Genomic DNA, 14,463 nt, shown 5'->3' with positions numbered 1-14,463 from the left:
ATACTGTAAAGAACAATATTTCATTGGGATATGAAATGTTAGGTCCATGAATCAAGGTAAATTGGATGTGGTCAAACAGAAAATGGCAAGAGTGAACATTAACGTTATAGTAATCAATGAATTAAAAAGACAGGAATGGGAAAATTTAATTCACATGACCAGTATACCTACCACTGTGGGCAAGAATACCTCAGAAGGAATGGAGTAGTCCTCAAAGTCAACAGAAGAGTCTGAAATGCAGTACTTGAGTTCAATCTCAAAAATGACAGAATGATCCCAGTTCATTTCCAAGACAAACCATTCAACATCGCAGTAATTCAAGTCTATGCCCCAACCACTAATGCTGAAGAAGCTGAAGTTGAACGATTCTATGAAGGCCTACAAGACCTTTAGAACTAACACCAAAAAAAGATTTCCTTCTCATCATAGGGGATTGAAATGCAAAAGTAGGAAGTCAAGGGATGCCTGGAGTAACAGGCAAGTTTGGCATTATGAAATGGAGTACACAATGAAGCAGGGCAAAAGCTCACAGAGTTTTGCCGAGAGAACACACTGGTCTTAGCATACACCCCCTTCCTACATTGGGTTAGTTGACATAATAACTATCCTTTCACGTATTTTTTGAGGTAAATTTTCTAGTAGTTCTTTTTTGAATCACCACAATTCGGTAGATGTGATGTATTTTATGTGTATCAGTGAAAAGACATACTGTTTTAAAATGAAAATTTGAAGCTCAGATTATTTTGCATTCTCTTCACCATAAACATGATTATAGGCATGCCTGATTATAACTACAGAGTATGTGTGCCCGTGTATTCGTCAGGCTAGAGAAAACTCTGAAAACCATTTTGCCTTCTATTATTAATGAATACAATTAAGGCCACTCAGGCAGCATAGTTACATAACCACAGATAGCACCAGATTAGGCTGGAACCAAAAGAAAGTCAAGTTAGTAGTCATGATATTAATACCACAAAGTTACTGTGCTTAAAACTAATTTTAAAATAATCTGTTCTACATATCAAGTTACAAAGTGAATGCTTTAAAAGCAAGGCTTTTCATTTATCAAACACTTCTTTCTTTTCAATATGCTGATATTTAGATACAGGTTAAATTAATAGTCCACGTGTCACTTTTCAACTGAAGTGATATGGTTGTGCCATGGAAAAGTACTATGAATAATTATATTGCAGAAGACTGACTGTAACCAACTTGTCCACTCCTTGGGTGTGCTCAAGCCTTAGGCCTCAAGCACTCTGGAAATACTCTTTGCTGTGACCCTTCAATAAATGTGGTTATCCCCCTTCCTATAAAAGAAACTTCAGTGTTATTATAGATATGGAAATTCTCTGTGGGACCAAAATATTTATGTATAAAATAATAGGACATTTGGCATTTGGTTTAAAATAATCCAGGACCAGCTGGGCAGCAAAAGATGAGGTGGTATACATAACACAAAATTGACTGAGTTGATCATTGTTTCAATTAAGCGATAACTTCATTAATCTCTCCTTTTTATGTTATTGCAATTTTTCATAATAAAGTTTCCAAAACAGCATCAAGCGCATGTCAAAAATATTTGTCAATCTGAAGCTCATTTTACTACACTGTATATAAAATATTTTAAATTGTGATATAAAAGGCAATGTCTGTACCAAACTCTGGAGTCAGAGACAAGGTTTATTCTTTTCAGGTTTGCATAATAAATGATTTCTAGCTCAGGATCAGACCCTATTCTTTCACATTCCTTAGCCATCACTAAGACAATGCTCTCTTTAAGTCCTCTATTCTCGTCCTCCTCTTCACTCTTTCTTCTTCTCTCTTTACTTTTCTTTGGGCCCCACCAACAGTTCTGTCAGGAAACTAAAGGGTTTTTAATACACAATAATTAAGTTCTGTCTTTTTTTCTCTCTTTACTTATTGAGAGACTGTCTAAAGAGCCAAATTTCCACATGCAAAGTAACCATGAACTTGTTTTTTTTTAAGGAAATGTCCCTATAAATTTAAATCAATGTGCTTCTGTGCTACAAATCTGTTGTTTTATGTATTAAATAGATGTATAATCTCAAAATCTTAGTCTTTTGATAAAATCATTGACATACCATTCATGTATCATAAAATCAGTTTATGAATTATTATATTGTTTTTATATAATTTTTAACTTATAAAGATTAATTTTGGTTGCTGTTAAAAGCATATAAGATATACATTAAAATATAACATATATAAGAAAAATACATATCAAAGAAATTATTCTTTAAGTAGTTGTGAATTAGAAAATCATTGCTTGACATAATAAACATCTCTTATGCTTTAATTTTTTAAAAGATCACTTTATTTTATTTTCACCATTTTATTTCCTCAGTCTTTCCCTAAATCCTAATTGAGACAGTACAACTATACAAATTTCAACATACTAGAAAACTTTTGTATGATTCTATAATTAACTTTATTTGTAGCAATTTTTTGTACTGTGCAGAATTATTCATAACTGCCATATCAAAATTCACTCTTTATTTTTTCAACACTTATTGAGTTCCAGACAATTTATCCATTCCTGACAATACAAAAGCATCACTCCCCACCCCCAGACCCCCACCACATCCCTAAGGATCTCCTGGCAGAGCTTCATCTCTTTCCAAGGGCACACAGCTATAAAAATGCAACTGCAGCTTCCCCTGTAGCTTCTGTAGTTCAGATCAAGAAGATGCTGTTGTTTCCTGTGTTTATTTTGTGCATGAAACCCTTGCCTCTTTTGGAATGCACATATCTCAGAGAAGTACACCATTTACTCCCAGGGAGCTGATTGCTTATTTTAAACTTCTTGGACAATCATTTTTATATTGCTTCTGGAAAACAAATAAAGTGTATTCAAGCAAAAATCCCCAAACCCAAATGCAAACTTATGCACTAAACTATTGTTTAATTCAAATGCAGGAGAATGACATTCTTAGAAAGGCTAACTGTAGACAGGACAGTCAGTTTTAGAAGAAGCTAGAAACAGTATTATAACTTTCTGGATATGGTCAATGGTGACTTAGCTTCAGTGATATCATGTGTCCAGTACAAGGTATTGTCACCTGATAAGTCATGGAATATGCTTTTTGCTGCAGTGCAAGAAGGTGGTTTTTTGTTGTTTGTTTTACCATGTGCATTTAGTTGATTAGTTAATAAATTCACTACTATAATTAAATCTGAAATAGGAAAGCAAGCTTAATTTCCTTTTCCTGGAAGCAAGTTCTTTTTGAGAAATAGCACACCATTTAGCAAGTTAGATTGGAAAGGACTCAGTAACTTTTTATTTGAGCCCTCCCAAATACAATAGCAACATTATTCCCCGTGGTTCTGGTTCTTTCCTAGTTCCTCTTGCTCTTGAAATTTCTGACTTAATGCAAAAGCTCATGTCACACATTTTAGTCCTGAGGGAAATTACTGTGACCTGTTTTTTTAGTTTCTTCGGGGAGTTTATTTTTCTCTGCCTTCCCCTTCCCCCAATTGTTGGCTATTTCTTTCCAGCCACACTCCTCTAAATCCTCCTTCTGGCAGGGCATGCCAGCTGTCTACTGAGGATGCATCTAATCTTGGCGCCTGTCTGTCATTTGGCCTTTTTTAAATAGTCCCAGTTAAAAGTGTTGTGTAATAAAAATAAATAGGTTTGCCTCCCTGAGTGCTATGACTCACCCTCATTAAAGTCATTGCTGCCTTAAACAACACTGATTTTACCTTTCTCTTCAGAGTAGAAAAGCTAATACGTGTGTACTAACCAGTAGACTCAGAGACAGAAGATTCTTGTATTTTAATAATTCCACATTTATGGATCACATATCATATACATGGATCAGGAAAGTGTAACCAAACTGCACAAAATGAAAAAAAAAATCCACAAAGGATTTCATTCCAGCATATTTAGATTTAATATCAACAATCTGAAATCCACAAATCTTTCAAGAGTTGGTATCTCAGGAATTTCTTCAGCTGTGCATTCTTGACATTTACAACCCTGAACAGAATGTATATTTTAGTTGCTTTGGCTTTTCTGTGGTCACATTCTCTTGCTACCCCACCTGCATGCCTCTCAGAGCTTCCGTTACTTCTCTAACAAAGTCCGAGGTGCCAGATACGTTTCTGCATATTTTCCCCCATATGTCCAGATTTCTGTAAATAGTGTATACATTATACTTTAGTTCTTTTACATTATAAATTATTAACACAAGCTGGCAAATATTTAATAGCTTCCCCTGTTGGTTTGTTCAGGACCATTCTGAGTAACTTCCTTTGTGAAGGAATGAACATCAGTCTGAGGAAGAAAAGGTCTATTAGAAATTTGATTTTGATCATTTGTTTTGTGCATTCTTATGATATGTTATATGATTCACCCTAGCAAAATGTCAAATATATTATCTATACATTATACAGAGATAAGCAAAGAAAAAAAGCCCTGCCTAGTACTGACAAAAGTTAACACTAATTTAGACAGAGATGGCACTTTTTGAAAAAGCAAGTTTTTAAAAATTTCATCATAAGCAAAATCAACTTATTAGTAATGTCCCCCTAGTTTCAAGTAAATGTTCCCACCTTCAAACTGGAAGCCTCTGGGTGCAAGTCATTCGTTTAAGCAGTATGCAGTAATCCCAGACTGTTATCTACCAGTTGTTACACGTCACGGCCATTTGATATAGACAGTACTTCTAAAAGAGGAGCAGAGAGGCTGACTGACAGTTTACATCAATGGCTGAGTCCACAACACACAGAGGGCAAAATTGTAAGTCTTTAACTATGTACAGGGAGGCCTGGCATGCTGCGATTCATGGGGTCTCAAAGAGTCGGACACGACTGAGCGACTGAACTGAACTGAACTGAACTGAACTATGTACATCAAAGAGTAGATAAAATTAATGAAAGAAATTCCGAATTATAATTTTATGTGTTAAAGGTCAGGATTCTTTAATATTGTAGCAAAGTCCCTATGTGGCTCCACTTATTTGGACTTTAAAAGTATTGCTCCTTTAAAATAGAAAGTTAAAACAAAATTCAAGGCAAGCTATTACTGCACATTTTGTGTAGAAGTAGTTCTTTTACCAGGAAGAGAATTGGTCAATGATCTAGTATAGTTTCTCAAAATGGTTTCCCAGGATCTCTGGAAAACTTGGAATGAAACAAGGCACACAATTTCAGGGTCAAATTTTCCACAATAATGTTTCAGACTTGTGTTTTCATTTTAATCACAGTCTCCTTAACTTTTCTAGACTCCGCAAAAGTAGAAACATACCTGTTTTTTTCACTAAAGTGTTATAGTACCTAAAATAAAGACTGACCTGTAGAAGCCATGTAATCAATATTGAATGAATTAATGATTTAATTCGTTTCTATAAAACATGGCATTGTTTCAACCAGTCAACTACAGCATGGCTCACATTTTTTATAGTCATTTACAACTCCTTTTCACATGGAATGCCAATTTACTATAATATGTCTGATAAGATGTAAATCTCCAAAAGAAATTATTCCCAGGGCCTGTGAGAGTCTTTAAAAGAGTCTGTGTCCTAGATGTCAGTAGGAAGAGGTTATGGCATTGAGTGGGTAGAATAGTCGGAAGTGGATCTGCAGAAGACAAGTTATGGAGGGCTTTGAAATGCTATGATGTTTTTATTGTTATTGTTTAGTTGCTAAGTCATGTCCAACTCTTTCACAACTGCATGAACTGTAGCCCGCCAGACTGCTCTGTTCATGGGATTTCCCAGGTATGAATGCTGGAGTGGGTTACCATTTCCTTTTCCAGGGAATCTTCCCAACCCAGGGACTGAACCCAGGTCTTCTGCATTGGAGGTGGATTCTTTACTACTGAGCCACCTGGGAAGCCCAGTGCTATAGTGAGAAGCATCAAGTTCATCCTGGAGAGAATATGGAGACATTAAAAAAATGTTAAAATGGGGTCAGAGTCACATGTTAAAAGGGGCACTTTGGATTTCATCTTGACAGTGAATTTGTTTTAGATAAAACTGTAGTTATTATTAGAGAAGGAAATGGCAACGCACTCCAGTATTCTTGCCTGGAGAATTCCTTGGACAGAGGAGCCTGGTGGGCCACAGTCCGTAGGGTCACAAACAGTTGGACATGACTGGAGCAACTTAGCACACGCTTATTAATTGGATACAAGGTAAGAAGGTAGTTGTCCCAACCTGAGGGTAAAATGAAGAAGAACTGATATAAAGGTCAGGCCATGGGAATAATGAGGAAAGAACTTACTTAAGTCTATTAAGGAGATAATATTAGTAAGAACTGGTGACCAGTTATAGAAGCAGTGAGAGGGAAGCCTTATGAGTGACTCTGGTTTGTAGTTGAGTCACTAGATGGATGGTACTATCTCACAGAGAAGAGGAGTAATGGAGGATATGTTGATTGAATTGATTACTTGATCAATTAGTGAAAAGTTTCTAATCCCTCTCCAAAATTCACCATCAATTAGGTCCTGCTTAAATCACTTACTTACATCTTATTTCCCTTATCTGTTAAACAAGGGAACTTGTTTCTACTCAGCCTGCCTCACAGAGTTGGTTTGAAGAACAAATGTAATATATTTTCTTATTTTGAAAATATTTGACATTTTATACACACAAAATAATTACATGTTAAAAATGACTTTTATATGGGCCTTCTTGAACCTCTCTTAAATATATTTGAAGGATGGTACAAATACTATTGAATCAGTGTGTTTTTCTCCATCTCATCCTTAGCAATAATCATTATCATAAATTTTATATTTAATCTTTTCCTACTAAAAAAAAGTTTTAATTTATATGTGTATATTCTCAAACAAGAGATAACCAGGTTTTTCTTGCTTTTGTGCTTTATTCAACTGATATCTAGTCTTATGCACACTGCTTTTATTTATTCAATATTATGTTTTCATTATGATTATAGAATTGTGTATAAAAGCAAAACGTTAAAATACAAAATAAAATTAGAAACAACACAAATGTCTATCCATAAATGATAACTAAATTGTTATATATAGTCTCCAAAAGGAATACAATACAGCAGGAAAATCACAGCTAAATATAGCAATAGAGAATATGAATTATTACCTACTTTGAAAAACTTCAAGGTATAAATATATAGTAATACTTTAAAATATAATATGAAAACATAAGTATAATAAGTAATACTTTTATAAATTCTATGTAGTTAAAATTAAAAGTTTACTAAGGACAGTCTTTCTATTAAAATAATGCTTACTAAGAATTTAGCAATTATGAACTGGAAGGAGACTCTTCACTGAGAGCAGCTCTGATGCTCTCCTTTTCAGCTGCTCCTTTTGCCTTTATGTTCTCCTACTTCGAGCTGCTCACTTACTACAACACTAGCTGCCAAGGGTGCTTTCCTTTCCTGAGATCTCTGCATGGATTGAGAAATATTTCTGGATGTAGCAGGGTTCAGGAACTAGCCAATCTGTTTATTTTGTCCCTTTCAGAGACAAAGGCCAATTTCATTAAAATTAAAACATTACCTGATTCAAATCTTCAGAGATTTAGTATTTTATTTCAATAAAGGATGATGCTTTATTTCTCTGAAGATTTTTTTAAAACATTAAGAATTTTCATATGCCTTAAATTAGATCCAGAGCTGTAAAACTTTTTTTTTAAATCTCTATAGATAGATCTAAGTGTTGGAGTACAAGATAATAAATTGTGTTAAATTAAGTTATTAAAACAGTCATGTCTGTGGCTAGGAAATATTCTATTTGATTCACATCTTTCCTTCTTACCATCAATATTTGAGAAGTCCAACAATGGTTATATGCCAGTCCATGTCAACACAACTTCACTTTGACCCATATCCATTATAAAAAGGTAAATTTTAAATTTTAGTGGGTAAACAAAGAGGAAGTCATTTATTCCTTATTATTCCATCTCAACATAAGCAATGTTTTCCTCATCTAAGACATAACTTTCAGTTTGCTAGTATTACAAATTGCTTTATTTGTCATCTATACGTATGTATAGGTATATAGATATCTGTATGATATATGCAGTTATCATGTTATATCATAATTATACATATCCTGGTTTATTTAAATACATATTTTATTTCTTCTGGTAATAGCTTATACTTCTATAACTTACACTCTGTCAGGCACTCTTCTAAGTGCTTTGCTGCTAAAACTTGCCACCTGTGAGGTGAGTAGTCTTATTATCCACGTTTTTCAGGTGAGGAAACTCATACACAATGAGGTTAAGTAATAATATAAGGTCACACAGTACAGGAGTATTAAACCTGAGATTCAAACTCCCATGTCTGGCTCTAGGGTCTGTGCTCTGAAATCTTACCTTAAAATGCCTTTACTAAGCAGCTCAGTTAAATGAACCCACTTTGAAACATCAGTGTGGAGAGTTAAGCTAACAGAATAACCCAAAGAAGATATTTTGATTTTGGATAATTGTTTTTAAAATTAATCTTTAAGTTCTTTTTGCCTGTATTAAATAGATGCAATCTTTTATTTTCATTAGCACTGCCTATGAGGCTGTGACCTCTTTCAGCATAAGGACTGCTCAACAACTTCTACTCTCCTGATCCTAACGTATTGCCTGTTGCACACTCTAAAATTCGTTGAAGAGGTGACCAACAAGCACACTGGCAAATTAGAGGGATGGTTTGGGGTAACTGGATGGTTCAGATTGAAATTTTGGTTTTTAGAAAATAAAATATTCTGGCTAGAGTTAACCTGATGGATAAACTATATTAATTTACTTCATTGGATTAAAAGAAAATTGACCACTAATTTATTTATCTTAGTGTTTTACTTGTACCCTTGAATCATAAACTGCCATAGATTATTTTTATAATTATTTTAACAAGTCAAAAAATTTAACTCAAATTTTGAGTACACAGCATTCTGATAATACCACAATGTTTTTAAACAGTGATATGCAAAATTTTATTCAAATATGAGCATTTTCAACAGATATTGTAGGATGTTATAATATTACAATACATTTTAGAACTACTAAATTACTAATTTCTATTAGCAACCAGTTTAAAAGGTACAACATTTTCAATTAAATAAAAATTTAAAGTATTTCCATTTCCTACTGTGTACTCAGTGGTAAAGAATCTGCCTGCCAAGCAGGAGATGTGGGTTCGGCCTGGATTGGGAAGATACCATTGAGAAGGAAATAGCAACCCACTCCAGTATTCTTGCCTGGAGAATCCCACTGACAGAGGAACCTGGTCCATGGAGTTCCAAAGAGTTTGACACATTTTAGCAACTGAGCAACAACAGCAGCAACAAAAATCTTAGCATTGGTGAAATATAGCTAAATAACGTTGCTTCCCTGGTGGCTCAGACGGTAAAGCGTCTGTCTGCAATGCAGGAGACCCGCGTTCGATCCCTGGGTTGGGAAGATCCCCTGGAGAAGGAAATGGCTCCCCACTCCAGTATTCTTGGACGGTGGAGCCTCATAGGCTACTGTCCATGGGGGCGCAAAGAGTCAGACAGGACTGAGTGACTTTACTTTCAATCCTCAAATATTTTAATGGAGGAAAATATGAGGTAAGTATTCATAGGCTTTCCTATTTTTATCATTTGGCACTTACAGATATAAAATACATGTAAGAAAGATAAGTCAGAGTCCTATATCACAAATCTCTGTACAACAAGGCTGATCCTATTTTTCACTGTGGTTCTGCCCAATCAGTTAATATTTATTAAACACCCATTATACAAAAGTGCTAAGTTCTCTGTAATAGCCCATTGTGTGTAATAGCATATCATGATTTCAAGTGCTTCCAGCATTCACAAGTATTGTCACAATTCTTAGTTATGAGGTGGGCCACACTGGTGTCCTTCCTTTCATTTTACAAGTGTGGAAACTGAGGCCCAATATGGTTAATTATACTATCCAAAGTCACAGAAATGGTGGTAAAACTTGGGCTACAGAAGCAATAATGGTAATAATAAAACAGAGAGAGGGAAGAGAAATAGCCCATCAAAAGGTTCTGGTTCATAAAAATCTTGATTTGAAAGCAATGTTAAATGGCTTGGTCATGTAAGGAATACACACCAAACTCACTTTATTATTAAGGGTTAAGTTTCTTTTGATTAATAGAGACCAACTTCTAATAATAATGCTCTTTTAAAATATAATTGGCATATTCTTATATCATACTTTTCTCTCTTCTTGCTTAAACTTAATAGAAAAAACAAGCTTCAAAAAAGGCACCCTCAGAATAAATAGGGTATGTAATAGGCAATCATTATACATGATTTCTTCACTCATGTGGAACTCCTATAACCCACTAATGAGATCACTACTTGTGAGGTACTAAGGCCTTTTGTTTCAACTAGGTTAATCATATTTTATGACCAACCATTATGTCTCTTCACTCATGTATACTGCTATTTCATCGCTAGGTATAGTATTCATACTTTATGGTCCAATTTATTATTTGGCTACATCTGAAAACCAAGACTATATGAATATTTTATTTTATATGCAAAATACACTAAAGTTATTGTTATTTTTATAAACATATAATAAATCCTATAAAAGACACATTTTAGAAAAATAAAGAAATTGAATAGGGGACACATATGCTTCCCCATCTTCAGTGTTAACAGAGTGAACATGAAAAAATCCATTTGTCCCAATATTGGTAGTTACAATTGCTACTATTTATTGAGAACCTTCTTTGCCTCTTCTCCCTATGTACACATTTATATATTCACCATCTCACCTAACCAAATCTTTAAATTGGACCTATATAATAGTTATTATCATTTCAGAGCTGAGGAAACTGACATTTAGCAAGATTAACTCTTTCCTTGTCACAGAGTGGCAGATTTGAGCTTTCGTTCTAACACTGCATCATGGTTTTAACATATTCTGGCTTTTTCCCCTCTCAGACCAACCTGCTGAGGTTCCATCTTCAATTGTGCTCCATCTTCTTTGTAGCTCATTTATTTAGTTATTCATTTGGCATACATTTTTCGAATACCTTCTACAAGCTAGGCATGGTTTTAGGAACTGGAGACAAAAAGTTAACAAGACAAAGTCCCTGCTCTTAAAATGTATAGACTCAGGGCAGAGTCAGGCAACAAGACAAACAAGATAATTTCAGAAAGAGATATCTGCTAGGAAGACAAACAGACTGGAGAGATAGAGAATGCAGGAAGAGGAGCTGGTGGAAATGGAGTGTCCATTTTCAACTGGAAGACTTTCTAAGGAGATGGCATCTGAGCTGGACCGTGAATGACCTGAAAATGATACCAGGTGGTCTGGGGTTGGGCATTCCCAACAGAGGCAACACCAAGTGCAAAGGCCTAAGGCAGGAACAAGTTTAGCATGTTCAAGGAATAGCTGGGATGCCAGTGTGGCTGAAGTTTAGTGAGCTGAGAAGGCGGTCATGGGAGGTGGGGCTGAAGAAATAAACAGAAGTGTGATTCTGTAGAGCCTAAAGGTCTTGGTAAAGAGTATGGTTTTATTTTATGTGTCATAGAAGGCCACTGGGAATTTGGGGAAAAGTCCAGTCTTATCACAGATACTTATCACAGTAGTTCATACTGTGATGGGGCAGCTGCCTCAAACATCACTTACCTTTTTAGAACCACTTCTATTTCTTGTGGGTTTACCTGACAAATATTACCTCCTGATAGTGATGCCAGGGTCACATTCACTTGATACGCATTTTAGGTGACTTGTCCTTGTTCTGAGTCTGCTGTACCATTTCCTGATATTATCTGGACTTTCTCTGCCCCAGTGCTACTAACTTCAGCTAGATATCAGAGAAACATTGGGGTGGCAGTGGGGGCTTGAAGGTGGGAGGTAATTCTTTTGAAAGTGTGGAAAACTGACACCACTTACCAAACTCTAAAAGAAATATTCACATCTTTAAAGAAGAATTCTTGTTACTCCAAATGAATTTTTAATCTGTAGCACATCAAAAGTTTAATAGTGTGACTTGAAATATAATAAGGTGACTTGGGAATCACCACACATACAGATATCCCCAGGATCAGCCCTTGTAAATTAATTTTGCTTTTCAAGCTCATACTTTCTAAATAGTTCTTCAAAAGTTCCAAAATTGTTCCTACACTCATTCTCTCAGTAGTGGTATTGGGGAGGAGGGAACCAATGGGAAGAAAAGAATGAGTCAGAGGTAACTGTAAACTAGCTGTTAGTGTATATATATATATGTATGTATGTATGTATATGTGTATATATATATGTATGGATAGTAGGTACAAAAACAATTTCCAAAGAGAATGAATTCTAATATATAATAACAAGCTTCAATATTAATAAAATTTGAATCCTAAGGTTATTAATAAAAGAGATTCCAAGTCATTTTTATGGTCTTGAAAAGTAGTTATAATCATTTCACTAGTCCTCTGCCCATAATTCAGTCAAACTGGTTAAGGAAAAGGAGTGAGGAAAAACAGTTATTTTATTATGCATGTATTTGAATGTAGTGACCCAGCAATTTCTTTAGACTTTATGTAAAGATTATCCTTTACAAATTTTCATTCATGTAAGAGCTCAGAAATTTTAATTCTCTTAAATCTGACATTAAGAAGTAGCTTTAGTGACATCAGAAATCAAGAAAGAGAGAGAATGGAAGACAGGAGAACTGAATGCAACCCAGGAGAATCTCTGGGCAAATGACCTGGAAATTGAGTCCCAACTGAAACAGGAAAAATGGAAAGATGTATTTGGGGAAAAGGTTATTTGATAGCATTTCTGATATGACAGAGTTTGAAAAAGATATGAAAATGGAATATAATGTAAGGAAAAAGAAATGCAAGAATTAACACCATGGAAACGTAAAAGTAAAATGATAAATGAAAAATAAATAAAACTGAAAAGCTTGGCTCCATAGTATACACTATAGGCTTAATCATGAAAATGCTCTTCTTTGATTTAACTAAAATAGCTTTATAATTATGTAGGAGAATGGATAAGGCAAGGTGTTGAGGTCATATAATAGCTATATCACTGACTTATCTATCATCTCAGCAATTGAATACATGTTTCAAATAGTTAAATCAAGAAATGGTTTGCATATTAATAGAGATGTTAGAAATATTAAGAGCATTAAAAGTGATCCCAGCTCTGGTTATTATCACTAGACTGTCTCCCACTATTTCTTCTGATGTGCATGACTTGAATATGTACTGGAATGTATCCATATGGAATTTCTGACATCAGTCCTGTTTGTGGAATTTTAAAGAATTGTTGAGCTACAGCTTTATTACCATATTTGTCTCATTCATTCAAGAAATATATTTAATGTTTACTATATGCTAAGTGGGCAATATATTTAATGTTTACTATATGCATTCTCTTGGCAAAACTCTATTAGTCTTTGCCCTGCTTTATTCCACATTCCAAGGCCAACTTTGCCTGTTACTCTAGGTGTTTCTTGACTTCCTAATTTTGCATTCCAGTCCCCTATAATGAAAAGGACATCTTTTGGGGGTGTTAGTTCTGAAAGGTCTTGTAGGTCTTCATAGAACTGTTCAACTTCAGTTTCTTTAGCGTTCCTGGTTGGGGCATAGACTTAGATTACTGTGATTGAATGGTTTGCCTTGGAGACGAACAGAGATCATTCTGTCGTTTTTGAGATTGCATTCAAGTACTGCATTTCGGACTCTTTTGTTGACCTTGATGGCTACTGCATTTCTTCTAAGTGATTCCTGCCCACAGTAGTAGATATAATGGTCATCTGAGTTAAATTCATCCATTCCAGTCCATTTTAGTTCGCTGATTCCTAGAATGTCAACGTTCATTCTTGCCATCTCCTGTTTGACCACTTCCAATTTGCCTTGATTCATGGACCTAACATTCCAGGTTCCTATGCAGTATTGCTCTTTACAGCATTGGACCTTGCTTCTATCACCAGTCACCTCCACAGTTGGGTATTGTTTTTGCTCTCTGACAGAATGTGGTCCACTGGAGAAGGGAATGGCACCACTTCAATATTCTTGCCTTGAGAACCCCATGAACAGTATGAAAAGGCAAAATGATAGGATACTGAAATTGGAACTCCCAAGGTCAGTAGGTGCCCAATATGCTACTGGAGACTAGTGGAGAAATAACTCCAGAAAGAATTTTAGCCTTACATGTAGATAAATACAGAAAAAAGCAGCTAGAAATGTGGTATGTTGGGGTTTAGAGGTTTTCTTTTGATTTTGAACTTGATCCCACATGTGTATCTTTGAACAAAGTAAAAAAGCCAAAATAAATTGAGATAAATGAATAAAATATATTTCCTTCTTCTTTTCTATGAATAAAATTTCTGACCTAGGGACCACAGTTTTAGTTATTGGTTCTATGATAATCTTTACCTGTTTCCATCAGTTACTCTATTCAGTAATTGATAAACATTTCATAAGAAAAAACAATTAACAGAAAACTGTTGGAAAATAGCTTTGCTGATATTTATTTTTTAATATAATTGATTTAT

The 14,463-nt window shown here is 34.9% G+C and overlaps 1 long non-coding RNA gene across 1 annotated transcript; it reads right to left on the bottom strand.

The window, feature by feature from the left end:
- Positions 1-3,890: 3,890 nt before the first annotated feature.
- On the bottom strand, positions 3,891-4,636 carry LOC138439334 (uncharacterized). Its single transcript, XR_011256683.1, has 2 exons — positions 4,576-4,636; positions 3,891-4,297 (listed from the first exon to the last, which is right to left on the bottom strand). It is a non-coding gene; the product is annotated as an uncharacterized lncRNA (long non-coding RNA).
- Between the last annotated feature and the right edge of the window lie 9,827 nt (positions 4,637-14,463).

Source organism: Ovis canadensis, chromosome 4, assembly GCF_042477335.2.
Source record: "Ovis canadensis isolate MfBH-ARS-UI-01 breed Bighorn chromosome 4, ARS-UI_OviCan_v2, whole genome shotgun sequence".
Lineage (NCBI taxonomy): Eukaryota > Metazoa > Chordata > Mammalia > Artiodactyla > Bovidae > Ovis > Ovis canadensis.
The sequence above is the reverse complement of the archived record's forward strand: the minus strand, read 5'-3'. Positions and strand labels throughout refer to the sequence as shown.